Source organism: Actinia tenebrosa, unplaced genomic scaffold (genome assembly GCF_029948245.1).
Source record: "Actinia tenebrosa isolate PJP-AT-01 unplaced genomic scaffold, QUT_ActTen_1.0 PGA_scaffold2__45_contigs__length_23673736, whole genome shotgun sequence".
Taxonomy (NCBI): Eukaryota; Metazoa; Cnidaria; class Anthozoa; order Actiniaria; family Actiniidae; genus Actinia; species Actinia tenebrosa.
In genome coordinates, this window is record NW_028292579.1 from 21,235,153 (window position 1) to 21,254,281 (window position 19,129).

The 19,129-nt window shown below is 37.8% G+C and overlaps 1 long non-coding RNA gene and 1 pseudogene across 1 annotated transcript in view; both read left to right on the forward strand.

Annotated features, from left to right (window-relative positions):
- Positions 1 to 19,129, forward strand: part of LOC116306029 (uncharacterized) — a 328,067-nt gene that overhangs the window by 137,908 nt on the left and 171,030 nt on the right. The window lies entirely within an intron of this gene.
- Positions 593 to 5,581, forward strand: LOC148909583 (uncharacterized; annotated as a pseudogene).

Sequence of the window (19,129 nt, forward strand, 5' to 3'; positions counted from 1 at the left end):
CCAAACAATTTATTGCTTGTAATAAAAAACTAATACAATAGATCATATCTCAAAGTTTTGAAGGGTTTTCGAAGCCAAAAAATTCTGTTATTTTTTTAGGCCAATTCAAACACGATGACATGAACTTCAATCCGGTAAATAAACAAGCATAACAGAAAATAAACTAGCAAAAGCTTTTTACCAAGTTAAAAATGGCCTAAAAGGAGTTGTTAATCAGAAGTCAATAACTAAATCCAGCTAGAAATACCAGATCGCATCAGCGGCTGAAGAATAAGGATTACATCGAATTAATATGAGCAATCTCTGTCTCACTTCTCGAGCTCTATTGTCGGGAAGTCGGACGATCGCAGACGTCGATTACTTTATAATTAATGTCAAAGTGATTCCGACCAAGGGTAAAAGGTTTTTTTTGTAAAAAGAAAAACCCATAAATTCAAGAATAATGTATAAATTAATGACTGGATATTTGAAAACCACAAATAGCCGAGAGTATTGGAAAGTTCGGGCAAAGTTTAAACTCATGTTGAAACAAAAAACTCGCAAGACATCAGCTTTAAAACTGGTTCCGACGGGACGGCACAACGCAACCTGTCATTTGTGATAATCGTGCAGACCGGCCAGCGCTCTCCAGAAACATGGCAGCTTGTAGCTATTCGACACTCGTTGGTGGTGATTGTGGTTCGAGTACTTTTAATCCTGGCAATGCAGAATGTGTGATAGTAAGCCAATGTAATAGAGACATCAGGAACCATCTGAAGTTGTTTGCCGTGTCAGATTCGGCTTTGGACACTGAATCAAAACTTCTATTAGCTCGAGCAGGTAAGAACTCAAAACATCGAGCGCTTGCATGAGAAGCGATTTCTCATAGATATTTCCTACTAGAATTAATGTTTCGTGCATTTGATCGATCTCAAGGTGTTTTTGACAAAACGGAAGAACTCTCTATTGGATACAATGTATGTCCAAGGCATCGTGACCAATTTGGTGTAAGATGGCGCTGTAACAAGAAAAGTTGCGCATGTCCCATTGACTGGTCGGGTCATGGAACTCAACCCCCAAAAGGTGATCGAGGCATTACCGTGGAACAATCCAAACGCCTTTTCAAGTTTACAAAAATACTGATACCAGTTGGCTCACGTAAGTCTTTATTTATTACACATTTTTGGTGGGGCTACAAACGTGGAGTAAACAATCTCCCACCCCCCCCCCCCCCCAACCCACCCAATCTGAGTTGTGGACGTACATGATAACGAAGATAAACCAAGAAATAGTACACAGTTTTTGATGCTACTCCCCCCCCCCCCCCCCCCTCCCCCCACACACTCACACACAGAAACAAAAAAACACAAAAACACAAAAACACAAAAACACAAATCTAATTATTTTCTTGCACACTGTTCTTAGCAATTTGCCGAAGATGTAGAGAAAGATTGCGTAAGGTTGAGGATATGAGGTTGTCGTACCAATGCAAGAAACTGGAAGAACAATCTGAGCGTCAAGAACAAGACACTGCCTTTCAGGAGGAAGAATCTCAAAGTGATCAAATATCAGAAATGGAAAACACGGAGGTACAGACTTCGTTGATTCACTGGTCGATAGATTAAAACCTCCGGTCCCCGGACAGGGCGGGGGATTAACCCGGCGTTACCAGGGCCTTGACTCGCATTTAACAACGTGAATGCACGGAGACAAGGGACACTAAAAGCGTACTGCAACAGTTTTGCCACTTTAACAGCATCAACTTTAAAAATGTCAAACAAAATTCTTTTCCCGCTTGTATCTGGGATAGGGCTGGAAATTTAAACTAGCTGAATGTTGAATTCCTCACATGTCAGGAATGGGGGTTTCAACTGAATAGTGCAATAATTATAACCTGCATTTCCAATAAGATTTGTCTTACATTGTAGATGACGTCATTTTTTCTTTTTAACTAGGAAAATGATTTTAAAGAATTATGCGCAGTCTTCAAGAACATGTCATTGGCGAATTTGTTGGACGAACCTACATCAAGCCCTTCCTCTAGTTTTGCTGGTAGCAGTCATGAATCGCTAGCGTCTAGTACATCAAGTGATGCTTGTTTGAACACAGCATCCCTTGCTGTCCGAAGAAGGAAACTAAATGAATTCCTGTCTTCTTGCGATCTACCATCAGTTGGGCCTTCTAAAAATAATTTTGGTAATATCACTTCAAGAGCCAAACAAGATCGCATCATCAAGACAAAAGATGCAGTTGTGGCTGTCCTCAATGTCATTGCTCCTGGAGAACCTGGTTTGCTGTGGGACGCACTCAAAGCGTCTCGAGCTGTTGAACAACTTCTCAACATAGAGAGTGATGACAACAAATACCTAGACGCCCTTGCTGAAACATACAGAAACGCCTCCACATGTGATACAAGGAGACAAATCTTGTCAATCATGGCGGATTTAACGACCCTAGAAGGACTTCGACAGTACATACCAGGACTCACTGAGTACAGGTTCAAAATAGCAAGAATGCATAGACTAAAATATGGACGGGGCGTTCCCTTACCTTTAGACAAAAGTCCAAGAATGCGTGTCAACATGGATCAACTCGATCATTTTCTATCCTTTATTACCAGCTCACACGTAATTCAAGACCTTCCATTTGGACAGAGATACTTACACCTTTCGTCCGGAGAGATCCTCGAGACTCCAAATGTCATTCGTACAATCATCCCTCAAAGAATCGTACAACAATATCAACAGTATTGTCAGGAGTCGAATTTCAAACCGTTTGGATCATCTACCATGCTACGCATATTGTCATGCTGCAGTGCAACAGTCCGGATGTCATTGCAAGGTCTTGATTATTTTTCAGCTGAAGGGGCTAAAGCCTTTGATGATCTCTATGGCTTGCTTGACAGAGTAGAGGCGAAGAGTGGTGTTGATAGGAAAAAACTGATGTTGTTAAAGAAGGATCTGAAAGAAGGTAAACAGTACCTGAAGACGGACTATAAGGTAATCCTTTAATAAAACAAAATTGTAAATAAACCCGTTCTGGGATACCTTCTGATTCCGTCTTGTGTAAATGTTGCGCTTTGAACCAATGACAGCACGCGAAAAATGCATCCTGTCGTTTGGTTATAAACCATATAAAATATATAATATCTAATGAGATGCAAACAGTTTGTATTTGCAGTGGCGGATCCAGGGGAAGGGTGCAGGGGGTGCGCACCCCTCCCTGGTTCGACTTTGTGCCCCTATACTTCGAAGATAACCAATACAAAATAATGTTTTTTCCCTTTGATTTTAAGGGGTGCACCACTCCCTGGGTTAACTTTGTGCGCAGCACCCCTCCCTGAACAAATTCCTGGATCCGCCCCTGATTTGTATGATATCAATGATGTGGCTAGTCCTTTTTATGTTCTTGATTGTAAAAATGATGTTTAATGAATTTAATGTCTTCTTTTAGGTTCACATTTCAAAGGACTCCCGAGTCGCCGATCACTGCATGGTATACGCCCTAGGTGACAGTAAGAATAACAATTTAGAGTCGACTTGCTCACATGTCCATGATGAATTCTGTCAGCAGTGCGAAGCAATACAAAGTGCCCTAGAAGAAACAAAGAAAGTCTTGAAGGAAATTGAGTTGTCAAATGATGAGCGTGATGATTTGATGTATCTGTATGGTCAAGCTACGCAAGCCATCCAGGCCTGGAAATGCCATCAGCTCAGAAGTATCAGGCAAGATATGAGTCGTACTTTTATCCTAGACACGAGCCTTGATGAAAACTCTATCTTTTTAACTCAAGACTGGGCGATGAAATTTCTTCCTCAACGATACAGGGAAACCCAGGCAGATTGGTATGGAAAACGAGGAATCTCGTGGCATATTAGCGTAGTTGTCACCAAAGTAGGAGGGATTATAAAACAATAAGCATTCATCCACATCGCCAAAAGCTGCTCCCAAGACAGTGTTTCTGCTGTGCGCATGCTTGATCATACTCTAAGAACATTGAAAACTGAGCATCCTGAATTATCCAAAGTCTTTTTGCGCCAAGACAATGGTGCATGTTATCACAGCTCCCTCATGCTGTCCAGCTGCCAACAAATGAAAGCTCATACAGGAATAGGTGTTGCAAGAGTTGATTTTAGTGACCCGCAAGGCGGTAAAGGAGCGTGTGATAGGAAGGCGGCAGTAATTAAAGCACACGTTCGAAGATACATTAATGAGGGTCATGATGTTAACACGCCAGAAGAGTTCCGAGAGGCCATCCTTTCTAATGGCGGCATACGTGGTGTCAGGGTAGTGGTTATCGACGCGAACGTTCCACCGGATATTGACGGCGTTGGCCCCAAATGGGATGGAGTGAGTTTCTTGAACAATTTCGAATATACAAAGAAGGGTATAACGGCATGGAGAGCATACGATATCGGAATAGGGAAGCAGATTTCAAGTAAAAAGCTTTGTGAAGGTAATGTAATAACCGTGATATCTATGATTGATCAAAGTAGTAAGTTGTTGCTGCAATATTACGATCAGTCGAATTCTGATGATGCATGGCCATAGCTTGATGGCCGAAATGTCAAAACCATAAACAATGAAATATCTTCTCATATATTCGTTCATCATTACAATTAAACATATTTGCTTTGTTTTAGCCTTGAAGCTAAATGATTGCCAGTTTACCGAGAAGTTTTCACCAGGAGATTTTGTTGATATTAGTACAAAGAAAAAAGCAGAAAAGCCTTCCCAGACTGTGAACTCCCAAGATTCTGAGCCTGAAGATAAAGGAAATAATCTCTTCACATGTCCTAACGCAGGCTGTACCAGCGAATATCAGCGCTATTTTGGTCTTGAAAAACATATGAGCTATGGAAAATGCCATCTAGCTCCTGAAAGGGAAACACTGATGGACAAGGCTAAAGTCCTGTATACGTCAAAACTTATCGAAGGCACCAGTGCAAACCTCAATATCAACCCCACAGTATTACAAAAAGAAAGCGAGGGTGGAGCTGTGCTAGCACTTGGTTGGGCCTTGAAGACCTCAAAAAAGGCCAACCGTTTCAATGAAAAACAAACACGTTATTTAGATGACAAGTTTAAAATCGGCGAGGAAACAGGAAACAAGGCCGATCCTGCAGCAGTAGCAAAAGATATGCGCTTTACTCGGGATTCCGAAGGCAAGCGCCTTTTCAACATTGATGAGTTCCTAACTGCTCAGCAGATTAAATCATATTTTTCAAGAATGTCGAAAAAAGCGCGCCAAGGCGGAATGGATACACCAGATCAAGCTGATGACGATGATGATGAGTTAGCAGCAGAAGATGAAGACAGTTATCACAAAACACGTGAACATATCCTGCAAGAAGTCCAGCTAAACCACCCGATCGTCTACGACACCTTGAATATTTGCTCTTTATATTCAACGAAAAAGCTTACACACCTAGGTGTCTCAGTGTTGCGTTCTGTCTGTGGGCATTTTGATCTTGCGGTCGACCATATCCAAGTTCGTCGTAAAGCGCCTTATATCAATCTGATCAAGGAACTGGTAGAGTCTTGCTGCATGCCAGGGACGGATCTAGAGGTGCCGAGTCTACCGAGATGCAACGGCCCCTAAATGAGAAAAATGCGATGGTCTCTCTTGATGGTCAAAATTGTTCTTCCAGTCAGTTCTTGCATTCAGCACATTCCTTTCGGCACTTGAACGACGTACTATCTCCCTTATACAATTTTTATCTGAGCATCTTCGGAAAATAAGTAAGGACAGAAGACAAGAACAAAATGGGAATTGTGTGTGTGGAGTGGGGGTGGGGGTTGCGCAGCCCCCAAAGTTCAATAAAACAACCAAATGCAATGAACCCTCATTGGAGAACTTTTGTGGTTATGAATGACAGGCGGTTGCGTTGTGCCGCCCCGTCCGAACCAGTTAAGCTGATATCTTGCGAGTTTTTTGTTTCAAAATGAGTTTAAACTTTACCCGAACTTTCCAATACTCTCGGCTATTTGTAGTTTTCAAATATCCAGTCATTAATTTATACATTATTCTTGAACTTATTGGTTTTTCTTTTTACAAAAAAAACCTTTTACCCTTGGTCGGAATCACTTTGACATTAATTATAAAGTAATCGACGTCTGCGATCGTCCGACTTCCCGACAATAGAGCTCGAGAAGTGAGACAGAGATTGCTCATATTAATTCGATGTAATCCTTATTCTTCAGCCGCTGATGCGATCTGGTATTTCTAACTGGATTTAGTTATTGACTTCTGATTAACAACTCCTTTTAGGCCATTTTTAACTTGGTAAAAAGTTTTCGCTAGTTTATTTTCTGTTATGCTTGTTTATTTATTTATGCGTGTTTGAATTGGCCTAAAAAAATAACAGAATTTTTTGGCTTCGAAAACCCTTCAAAACTTTGAGATATGATCTATTGTATTAGTTTTTTATTACAAGCAATAAATTGTTCGGTAAATTTTTAAGTTCGCAATTTTTGAAAGACAAGTTGTTGACTTCATGTTGTTAATGTATAAGGTTAAAGGGTCACGATATTTACGAAAGTAGGGTAAACGTTCGACGCTCTTAAAAATTCCGATTTCAAGTGCCCAAGAATTTTATTTCACAAATTTGTAGCCGAAATATCAGTCTATCTGTCGAGTATAAAACCAACCGGCTAGTCCATGTACCAATTGGGTTTTTTGGGGTTTGAATTATGTGAATTTTTGACTACGGCAAAGTTGGTCGAAAGAGGGGTAAGTAAAAAAAACCCGAAAAAATTCCAGTTTTCGAAATACTTGATAAAGCGACTGGAATACTTCGAAGACATAATTCTTTATTGAGAAAACAAGCATTGACTAAGTTTCGTATTTGTTTAGTTGTCGTATAGAGCTGTTTAAAATCGGCCTTCTCGAGCCGTTAAAATCGGTCGATGAACGTCAAATCATAAAATGCTCGATAACTCGCCAAAAAAAGATCGGATGAAACTAAAAGTTATATTTTTGTGATAAGGGCTTTGAGGGTATTCTTCGAATGAGTTTTGAAAATTTTCGATTTTTCTATCCTTCATGGCCCAGCCGACGCTTACAGACAATTGCTCTTAAGTTTCTTAGAGAAAGTTCTTAAGCTCAGCTGTTTTAATGTATCATCAATTGAATTCCAAATAACTGCACCTTTGTATCTTAGTATTAATTTTAAGAAGACATTAGGATAATTTAGATTAAGTCTTGTGTTATAATGGTGTAATTCATTTACTGGAGAGAAAAAGTTGTCAAATACATTAGGAAGTAATTTAGAATGAAAGTAAAAAAGAAACTTAGCAATATATAAGTAGATAAGATCATGAAGTTTCAGAATTTGGAGTTTAGAAAATAAAGGGTCAGAAGGTTGATCGTAATTAGAAAAAGTTATTAGGCAAATTGCCTTTTTTTGAAGAATTAAAAGAGGTCTAATAGTAGAAGCATAAGTGTTCAGATATATGATTAACAGACGAACGAGAACGAATAAAGACAGAAAAAGATCCAAAATTTCAAATTAGTGGCGGAGCTTCAAACAACACAGCCGCCGTCATCCACCACAGGGTGACCAGACTATTGAGAATATGAAAAAGTGCACGACACCAACATCATCAGTGTGATCGCAGCCAGCGTGAACGTTTCCCCATCCATTGTGGGTACAACTTCCAAGAGAGGCCTCTGAGCCTGAACAGTGCATGTTCCACAGCCATACTTTGCCCGTACCTCGTTCAAGGTACCAATATCCTACAGCTTTGGCATAACCGAGTTGTCGAAGTTGTTATGACACACTGTTCCATATTGACCACTGTGGTAGAACAAAATAGTTCTTACAAATTTACCTTTACATCGGGCTTAAATCAGTCGTAAATACCACAAATGAATTTCAAATACACAATCCTAAGTGCTTGCGTAGTAGAGAGTAAATTCATTGTAATCAAACAAACCATGACACACTGTTCCCCATTGCCCACTGTGTTAGAGTAAATTAGCGTTTTTGAAATATGCACTGCGGACTTACGGATCCGCGATCAATGCCAGATTAGATCAAAGTGATTATTTTTCTATAAGCTTTATCAAGTAATATTTATATAATACATATTTCAGTTTAATCTACATTTTATGTACGTTTTTATGTTGATAGTTTATTATAGCTTTATTTATAATTATATATACGTTAATTATTTTATACATATATCTATATATATATTTACTCACATACCTATTTTTTGTATTTAAAATATTCATTTTATTTTATTTATTTTAGCTCGCGTGTGAACATATATATATGGAATATGCGCGTTATTATAAATATTAAAGTTTATATCCACTTCAGGCTTACGTAATCCTAAATAGCACAAACCAATCAGAGCGCACGTTGTTTAAAAAATAAACGATGCAGCCCTAACTTATATTTGCAATTAAAACACCGGTATGGGTGATACTGTTTTAAAGTGTTTGCTTCTAAAACTTATACATTACTTTGATACCTGAAGATACATGTGGATTAATGAGTCATTAATTAATGTACATAAGAGTACCCTGCCAAAACTTTGATTAATCCTTCCAAATTTGCTTCAGGCTAAACAACATTTTTCAAATCAACCAAGCTTAAACAGAGAAAATAACAAAATATGTAGCGCTAGCTGACAAACTTATTTTTACAATGAAGCAAGATTCATGTTCCAAACAAAAATGTAAGCAAACGACCCCAGCATCATCATCGTGATCGCACCATGAGGCAAGATTTCCCCATCCATTATGAGAACAGCTTCCAAGTGAAGCCTCTGAGCCTGAACATCCCATGTTGTACAACCATATCTTACCCGTGCCTCGTCCCTCGCGCGAAACTCCTACGGCTTTGGTAAAACCAAGTTGACGACAGGCCACCTTGGCATCTGGCATACCCCAGTAACCATCACACACTGTTCCCCATTGACCCTGGTGATACACCTCCACGAGATCTGTAGTTTAGTGCATGCTGTCTCCATTTATTTTTTAAACTTTAAATTTTATTCACAGGAACTACTCTCACAGTGTGAATCAATTTTATGAGTAATCGTTGAATGGTGTCCTTCAGTAGCATTGTTTAAGTTTTAGTTGATTTCAAATGAGGCCTCACACTACTGTATGGAACAGAAATCATTATTTAAGTAATGTTTAATAAACGAGTATTTGTACTTTTTCATATGTTTGTAATTTACTTCAGAAAAACTCCTTAATTAATAAAGGTTATTGTATCGCATCGTATACTAAAAAATACATCTAACACCAGATCTACTGTTTTGGTAAAACCAAGTTGACGACATGTGACCTTGGCATCTGGCATATTCCAGCCACCATAACAAACTATAACAGTGCTATAACATTGATCACTTCCTTAATAATCACTGTGGTGCCATTGGAAAATATTGATGAAATGTTTACATCCTTTTTATCGTGCAGCATTTATAAGGAACATTTCTATATATGGTTGCTTTAAGAAACTTTAGAGTTTTAAGAGTTTTATTGAAAGTCCCCTTCACAGTTCCCTGCGCCAGCCTGAAAAGTAGCCGTGCCTTTCCGTCGAAGCGAGACGAACGGTGAGCTTGCAATGATAGAGACCTTGGACAATTATTCACTATCATTGCATGCTCGCCGTTCGTCTCGATTCCATTCAAAGGTATATATTAGTAAATATATACAAACACACATACATATTCAAATCCAAGCCTTTTGTGGTCCATGCTTTTAGTTTGGAATTTACTGGTTACATCATTCTTTTGTTCTTATACCCTTTATATGCTAGTTGTTTGGCTATTGATTTTTAACTTTTTATCTTGTGCATATCTTTATTATTTTTTCTGAAGAAGGCCGAATGGCCGAAACGTTAAATACAATTTTTAGGAACAGTTAGAAGTTGTTATATATGTATATACAGCCATTTGCAAAAATTATGGCCGCTTCCAATATATAAACAAGCATGTCAAAAGCATATCAAAAATTATGGGATATCGATTATTATATTTTTTTCGAGTTGTCTATCATTAGGGCTTTCTGAAAAAAATATCATGAAAGATATCCCGCCCTGTCTGATATACTTTCGATATACTTGTATTTATATTTAAAATGCCCATAATTTTTGCAAATGGCTGTATATATATATATATATATATATATATATAAGAAATCTGTGAATCAATTTTCCGTAAAATAGTGCTCAATACATCGATAGAAGTAGAGCAGAATATTTGTTTGAGAAGAAAAAGTCAAGACAACATTTTTCCCGACAAGCCTGCTTCGTGAATTGCTTCACTCTTCATTAAATCCCCTGAAGAGTGAAGCAATTCACGAAACAGGCTTGTCGGGAAAAATGTTGTCTTGACTTTTTCTTCTCAAACAAATATATATATATATATATATATATATATATATATATATATATAAACACTCGATTGCAGAAACGTTGTAGTATACATTTATACATTTATACAAATATCTAATGAGATGCATAATGCAAAATAACCATTTTCAACGCTTGAAACTAACTAATTCATAATCTGTAAGACCTAATAGACAAGAAAATTTTTTTTTTTACAGTCTTTGAATGAAACAAACGATAAATAAAGAGATTTTTCTGTTTTGCATATCATTAAATATACTGAATAAATTAGATATATGTATAAATGTGTACTACAACGTTTCTGCAATCGAGTGTATATATATATATATATTCATATATTTATATAACGATTTGCAAACATTCTGCAAAAGTCAAGTATATCTATATATCCATATATAAACTAATTTGCATATTTCCAGATTCTTTAAACACAACGATTTTCATTCACAAGTTAGCCAAATATCTAGTAATAATTTTCACAATATACACTATGATTCAAACGCGCAAACGTCAATTAGAAAGATAAGGCTCTTATTTAAGCACCGAAACAGCAGAACTAAGACCAACAATTCTTGTCAGAAGACATCAAGTCAGAAACAATCCTTTTTTAAATACAGGCATGTATAAATTTAACAACAAATTTGAAGACTGGGCTTACGAAAGTCGACTTTTCTTTAATGAAGCATAGCTCAAATAATGCGTATTTTTTTCTGTACTTGGGTGAACTTACTATTTATATCTCAATATATATAGTTTATTTAATTTTATGGAAAAACGATAATTATTTACAATTAGGATATGACATAATTTATTATCTAGATGCAAATAACTCTTGACTTAAAGTTAAATTCTATTTTCAGGCTTTTAATTCGGCACTTTTCGCTACTAGTAGGCTATAAATAAAACCTACTAGTAGCTCATCCAATTAGAATTCCGCATTGATGATAGACTGCTTGTTGGATTTGACTAATGTAACTGGGCTCCCGGGAGTTATAGAAGTAATGGGGAAGGGGGGTTTGGGCCCTCGCATATCCCAAGGGAAGGGTGCAGCGTGTGTAGGGGCAATTGGGGATATTGTCTGTCAAAGCGGCGGTAAAAACCACGGTTGGCTTACGCGTACTGTACTGGAAATTGAAAACCGTTACGTTGCAAGTTTGTGGAAACCTGCAATATTCTAAGACAAGGTGGAATAAATGAAATAAAGGTTACACTATTAAAAGTTATTGTACTACATAGTATACGAAAATAAAAATAAAACACAAACGACACCAGCATCAACAGTGTGGTCGCAGCCACCAACATGTCCCCATCTATTGTGAGAACAGCTTCCAAGTGACGACTCTGAACCTGAACATCCCATGTTTTTTAGCCATACTTTACCCGTACCTCGTCCTTGATGCGAAAATCCCACAGTTTTTGTAAAACCTAGTTGCCGACATGCAACCTTGGCATCTTCCATGTACCAGCCACTATTACACACTGTTCTCCATTGACCCTGATGATACACCTCCACAAGCCCCTTACGCGAATCACCACATTCACGAGGGTACTTGAATTGAAACGGCTATAACTCCCGTTTCAGATTTAAGCAAAACAATCGTTCGCACAATTACTACACAAAAACCAAACTTTAGATTGATACTAATTTTGTTGAAATCGGAGTCTTCCTTGCATCGGAAATGTGATGTCCTTGATTTTACTCTGAATTACTCCAGTTATCTCGATATCCTGACCTAATATTTGAAAACGATTTATTAAATCGTTCACCAAATGTTTGCTTATAATATGGGGAAGTTTAAAGAAATTCTAAGAGCCCGTTTTTTGAGTAAAAAAGGAAAAGTATTTTACTCAGAATTTGAAGAAGCCGTTGCTGAAATTTGCAACACATCTTTCCTCCAAGTAGGTAAAATTTATAGTGTTTGAGGTTAGTTACTTAATAGGTTAAAATAGGTCTGCTAGTTTTACGTTGTTTGCTTACATGAACCAAAGAACAACAGCATCTCTTGTGTGAACATTGCAGAAAGATGCAACGCTTCCCCATCCATTGTGAGTACAACTTCAAAGTGAGGGCTCTGAACCTAAACATCCCATGCTGCTTAGCCATACTTTACCCGTACCTTTTCCATCCCACGAAAATCCCACTCTGAACTTGGGCTGATTCCTTGTTGTTCAGCCATATCTTACCCTTCCCTCTTCCACGGTTTGAAGCTCCTACTGTTTTGATAAAACCAAGTTGACGAAATTAACCTGTAAGTTGACCACATGCTTATGGCATACCCCAACCACTTTCACACACTGTACCCAAAGATTGACTTTTATTTAAAACGTTTATTGCACTGGTACATTCATTCTACGATAAAAAACATATTAAGAACTCAGCATCAATCGTGTGACCGTTGCAGTTAGGGTTAACGCTACCCCATCCATTGTGAGTACAGCTTCCAAGTGAGGATTCTAAGCCATACTTTACCCGTTCAGCCATACTTTACCCGTACCTCGCCCCAACCACGAAAATCCTACAGTTTTTGTAAAGCCTAGATTGCGACACGCTACCTTTGCTTCTTCCATATACCAGCCATAAAGACAAACTGTTCCCCATTGGCCACGAAATCTTTGTGAAAATAAGTGGGAGGAAATTCCGTCTTCTCAATATACTTTCAAAAGAATTATACAAGTCTACCACATTGGTCAATGGGGAACAGTATGTTCTGATATCTTTGACACGAGAGACGCCAATGTAGCTTGCCGCCAACTCGGTTTTAACAGCGCTGTGGGAAATTGGCGGAAAGGACGAGGGACGGGAAAAGTATGGCTGGACAACATGGACTGTACTGGTTCAGAGTCATCCCTTGGAAGCTGCTCTCATCCAGGATGGGGTACCGTTGACTCTAGGTGCAACACTCACAACTACGATGTTGGTGCTAGTGCTTTATTTTATCAATATTATAAGTTCTTTGAATATTCGTTACCAGATTGCGTTGAGAGATGGCACTTCTTGTATTCAGAAAAGCCACCTGATTCTGGTGGAAGATTATATTCTTTATCTCAAAAGCAGACTAAGATAACTGAACGGATTTTACTGGAGAAGGACATAATACAAGAAAAGAAGTTATAAAAAACGAAAGCCGAAGTAAGAAAGACGGCGATGTTAACATGCAAATATGGCACCATTCATGTCCCAGCTACTATACCATACGGTTTGCCATTGACCCTGGTGAAATACTAAACGTTGTGATGAACAAAAAACCGTCGTTAACGTGATCTCCCATGAAGCAATACTTTCTCATTCATGTGAGAGCAACCTATAAGTGATATTTCGGAGCCGTTTCATTGCATGTTGTACAGCCATAACTTACCCGTCCTCGTCGTTCATACACCGAAGGTCCTAAAGATTTCACAAAACCAAGTTGGTGTCACGCAATTTTAGCATCTCTCATTTTCCAGCCATCGTGACATGTTGTACCGCAATGATCCTTGTGAGACACCTGCATGATATTTAGCAGAATTCATTATTAAATATCGAGAAGCATAACATAGCGATAGAACACCAGCGTAGTATTGGTGAGTATTGCAGCTAGAGCCAACGTTTCCCCATCCATTGTGGGTACATCTTCCAAGTGAGGCCTCTGAGCCTCTACAACGCATCACGTACAGCCATACCTAACCAGTTCCCCTTCCTTCGTACGAAGCTCCTACAGCTTCTGGCATCTGTCATATCCCAGTAAGTATGACACACTATAACAGACGGAGTAACGTACTGATATAGTGTTTCTCCGTCTGTTATAGTGTGTCATACTAACTGGGATATGCCAGATGCAAAGGTCGCATGTCGCCAACTGGGTTTCACCAAAGGTGTGAAAATTTTGTACGATGGACAAGGGCAGGGTAAGATATGGCTGTACAGCATGGGGTGTTCAGGCGCAGAGGCTTCACTTTGAAGCTGTACTTACAATGGATGGGAAAACGTAGGTAGCTGCGATTACGACGATGATGCTGGTGTTGTGTGCATTTGTTTGATTTTAGAACGTTACGCATCGGAACATTTCTTGGTGATCATTATTAACTTAGTATTGAATAAGAAATATAAACATTGTTTTTTTATTTGAATAAATTCAAGCATAACTACTTAGGTTAAAAGGATATTATTTGACAATTTGTAATCGTAATTTTGTCAAACACTGATGTAATAATTAAAAACAAGGGTTCATTTGGAAAATTTATTTTAAACGTAGGCAACTTTTGAAGATATTTAATTAATGTTTTAGTATAATGTGTTTTCAGTCAAAGGTCAAAGATATCTAAAGACTACAATATTCAGTTTGATTATTATTTGGATTTTAATCGATTCAATATCATTGAATTAATAGAATAAAGAATAAATTCAATTTTGTAACTAGACATAGTAAACCAGCCTAATGCGCAAAACGCCAACCTCATATTTGTAAGCATACGTATGATAACCAAAAGTAAGAAAACCCCATCCAAAAATTCAGAAGTGAGTATTCTGAGCCACTGCAAAACGTAATCGAAAGCATATTTTACCCATCTGTCCTCATATTTTACTTTTCTGACGTAGGGCGGCTAATTAGCTTTGAAAAAGTTAATCGATTAACTATGTTTTGAGTCTTCTTTGAAGTAACAGTCGAATTCAACCTTGACTTCATAGCTAATTAGCCGCCCTGCTTCAGAAATGCACGGGACTTCATATGTAAAGTCAAACCGCCAACAATGTAAACCACAGTTGTAGTTTGTTGCCGAGGTAATTGCCCTATTTCACTTTGACGTCACATCAAAACAATCTTCAACAGCCTATCGTCTAAACGCAAAGGATCATGGTCGTCGGACGGGGTCAAATCAACGCAAATTCACCGAAAATTGTTCTAAAATCCGGATCGATCCACGAACAGAAGTAGAATAGCCAGCAAACGCTCAGAATATTTTTTATTACATATTAACACATATTGGAATCTGAAAACCAGGCCATTTTAGACTAAACTGTTTAGCATGGAGCAAATTTTGTTGAATTTTCTATTGCAGTGACGTCATAGTGAAATACGGAAATTTAACTCAGTAATATCATCAACTATCTTTAAAAGAAAGGACGCTTCAGTTTTAGGCCACTTAAAATTTCATATACTTATTGGATATGTTTCGACCATTTCACTTGTGTCATTGAAAACGTAACTATATTTTATGAAACAATGAAAAATGTTCAATAAAAAGACCATCTGTAATGACTTCTTAGCCAATGGGGCTCGCTAACATGGGGGGGGGGGGGGGGGGGGATCCGTCTTCTCGACATACTTTTAAAAAAATGGAATGAAGCCTTTTTTAATTACTTTGCACATTGTCTACCACATTGGTCAATGGGGAACAGTATGTCATGATTGGTTTGACATGAGGGACGCCAAGGTAGCTTGCCGTCAACTTGGTTTTAACAGCGCTGTTGAACATTGGCGATACGGACGAGGGACGGGAAAAGTATGGCTGGACGACATGAAATGTACTGGTTCGGAGTCATCACTTGGAAGCTGCCCTCATCCAGGATGGGGTACCGTTGACTCTGCGTGCAAAACTCACAACTATGATGTTAGTGCGGTATTTTGTTCTATTTGTTGTGAGTATTTTGAGCATCGGTTCCCAAAAAAGTAACAGAAAAGTAAAACTTTAATACTTGCTGGGAATAGATAAATTGTGAAGGTCTTTTTTTCGATAAAATTTACAGTTTTTTATTCTCTTATTAAGATGCCGTCAACATTATTCAATAGGGAACAGAACGCCATTACGACTTTGACATTAGGAATGCCAAGGTTAAATGTCGACAACTCGGTTATGCCAAAGCTGTAGGATATTGGTGGTTTGGACAAGGGACGGGGAAATTATATATCTTATATATATTTAGGTTTACAAGGACAGAATACAAAAATGAAAACACAAAGAATATAACAGTTAAAGAATACTACGACTACCTAACGATAACACTTGAACAGCATTGTAAGTTCAGTTTCAGTCAGCTCAGCAGAAGTATACTTTCCTCGAGTTTATAGTGCATGAAGCTTTTAACTAAAGATTTTATCCATCCATAGGATCCAAACGAAAAAAATATATAAATAAATACAGAATAAATGTTTTAAAAGAACTCCATTCCCCCCCAGTCGATCCACACAACATACAAAACATTAATAATTTTAAGTATAAAAAAGTCACACAAACATTTTCAAATTTGTCTCTAACTTTTTTTAATTATATTTTTGAGGCTCAAAAAATAAGTTCATGCTAAATTGTATTGCAGTTTTTCAGGGAAAAGAAAAAAAGTAGAGATGTTGTGACAGTGGAGAATGGGGAAGAGTGTCTGATGATGACTTTGACATGAGGGATTCTATAGTCGCTTGTAGACAACTTGGATTCACCAAAGCTGTGGGATATTGGCACTATGGACGAGGGTCTGGGAAACTATGGCTAATTAACATGGCATGTTCCGGAACAGAGAATTCCCTTGGGAGTTGTTCTAGCAAAGGATATGGAAACGGGGATTGGTACAGCGGTCACAATGAAGATTCTGGTGTTTTGTGTTCTGACATTTAAAAAACCTCCTTTATGATATCATTATTCTCATCAGTTCCGATATTTGGCTTGATTTCTTGAATAATTTATTTGTTTGATACAAAAATTGTATACGGAATATATTAGCCAATTAAATCACTGTTAGAACATTACTAGCGCTTACATCTCGTATTCAAATTATGTGATAATTTCTGGCTGTTAGAGCATCTGAGCGACAAAACATACCCATATCAGACTGAAGAGGTCCTAGGTTGTGATTCAAATAGTCGCTCTTATTCGACCAAAGTACAATGAACTATGTTATTGATGTTTCGAAGTCGATTAATAGAGTCCCAGACCGAACGTGATATTTAAAATGTTTGCCCTCGGATGTAGAAAAAATCTGAAGGGTCCAGGCTTGGGTAGCTCATAATAGTGAAACTTTAAATAAACACTCTCTTTTACCAGTATATCTATATAAAATATGAAACGAAAATGTTTGGTTACATATTTTTAACCTAGAGATTTGCTCACGCTCATTTCTTGTTTTGAAATATTAAGATATCGGTGACATTATCCAAGTCACATTTGAGAATGGGGTACAGTTTGTGATGATCGTTTTTAACATGAGGGATGCCAGGGAAGCATGTGTGGCGTAACGTTGAGAGCCCTTGTCTCTCACCAATGCCACCCGGGTTCGATCCTTGGAATCGTCGTACGTGAGTAGAGCTTATTGGTTCTCCCTTGTACTTTGAAACTTCGAGGGTTTCCTCCGTGTTCTCCGGTTTTCCTCCCTCCTCAAAAATCCTTATTCGATCTAGAAGGGTTTTGATGAAATTAGTATGTTTAATTCGTAGTTACCCTACCTTTTTAACTTTGACGCGATCAACATTGACTAAACAACTTCAGTCTAAGCGTATAAAAACTGAAATATTTTCCAAAGTTTTATTTGCGTAAATCGCTACTACGTAAATATGAACTTGAGATATTTAGGAATGTATTTCAAAATTGTCACTCTATTTGTCCCGTTTTGTAGATTAGATACGTGTGCATCAAATTAAAACTGCATTTAGCGATTCTTTTCTTTTGAATTCTATTTAATACTCTTCGACCTAAGAATTTTAAATAAATAATTCGTTGAAATAATAGTATAGGGTTATCCACACAGGTTTCGTGGAAGTGTATCACCAGGGGCAATGGGGAACAGTGTGTGATGATGGCTGGGGCATGGATGATACCAAGGTTGCATGCCGTCAACTTGGTTTCACTAAAGCTGTAGGACCTTCGTATTTGGGACGAGGGACCGGAAAAGTATGGCTAACTGACATGGCATGTTCAGGCACAGAGAATTCCCTTGAGAGTTGTTCTAGTAGTGGATGGGGTGATTGGTGCAGAAGTCACACTGAAGATGCTGGTGTTGTGTGTAGTTTACTTTGTAAACCCCTGCGTTATGAGATCGTAACTGTTCTCGCTAAGGAAGTTTGGTTAGGAACAAGCCTGTCATTTGAGATATAAAGATGTATATTTGATTATTACAGGCTCTAGAATGCCCTTCCGTAATAAATAATGACTTTTTTGAAGACTTCCGTTTAAATGTAAACGCAGTAGGCGTTTATTTTATTATAATTTTCTATCTTTTCATATATATCAAACATTGTTTTTGTGCTGGGCCTATGGGCCCAGTACATTTGTTTTTGGTGAGTTAGGTATGATCGGAATTTAGTGTTACGAATGCCATTGGTGGACTCGTCATGATTGACATTGGTGAAACACGAGTTGAAAATGCATGTTGAGATCTGTAAGATCGGGACACGGAGGAGGTGAAAGAGGTTGAACATATGTGGTTTTCGTGGTAAGAGTGCCTTAATCCAACTTACTTTAAACTTAATTTGGTAGTTCTAAGCAGATAATTAGAAACTGGAGCTAAATTAGAAACTTTAAGTGCGATTTTTGTTTTTTGATACAACTCGAATTAGTTACGTAAACAAAAGATTGTAAATGGACAGGCCAGGAATTTCTACTGCGTCATCGATGTAAAATAGTACTCGCACGAGTTTTATATTATTTTATTAGCAAGAAAAATGATGTTAAGTTTGATTAGCAAAACATATTTATTTCCAGTCGAATATTTTTATGACAAAAACGTATTTCATGCCGTAAGCTTGAATGGGGGCGGGCCAGGAGTTTCTACTGCGTCATTGATCTAAAATAGTACTATTGGTATTTACTAAAAC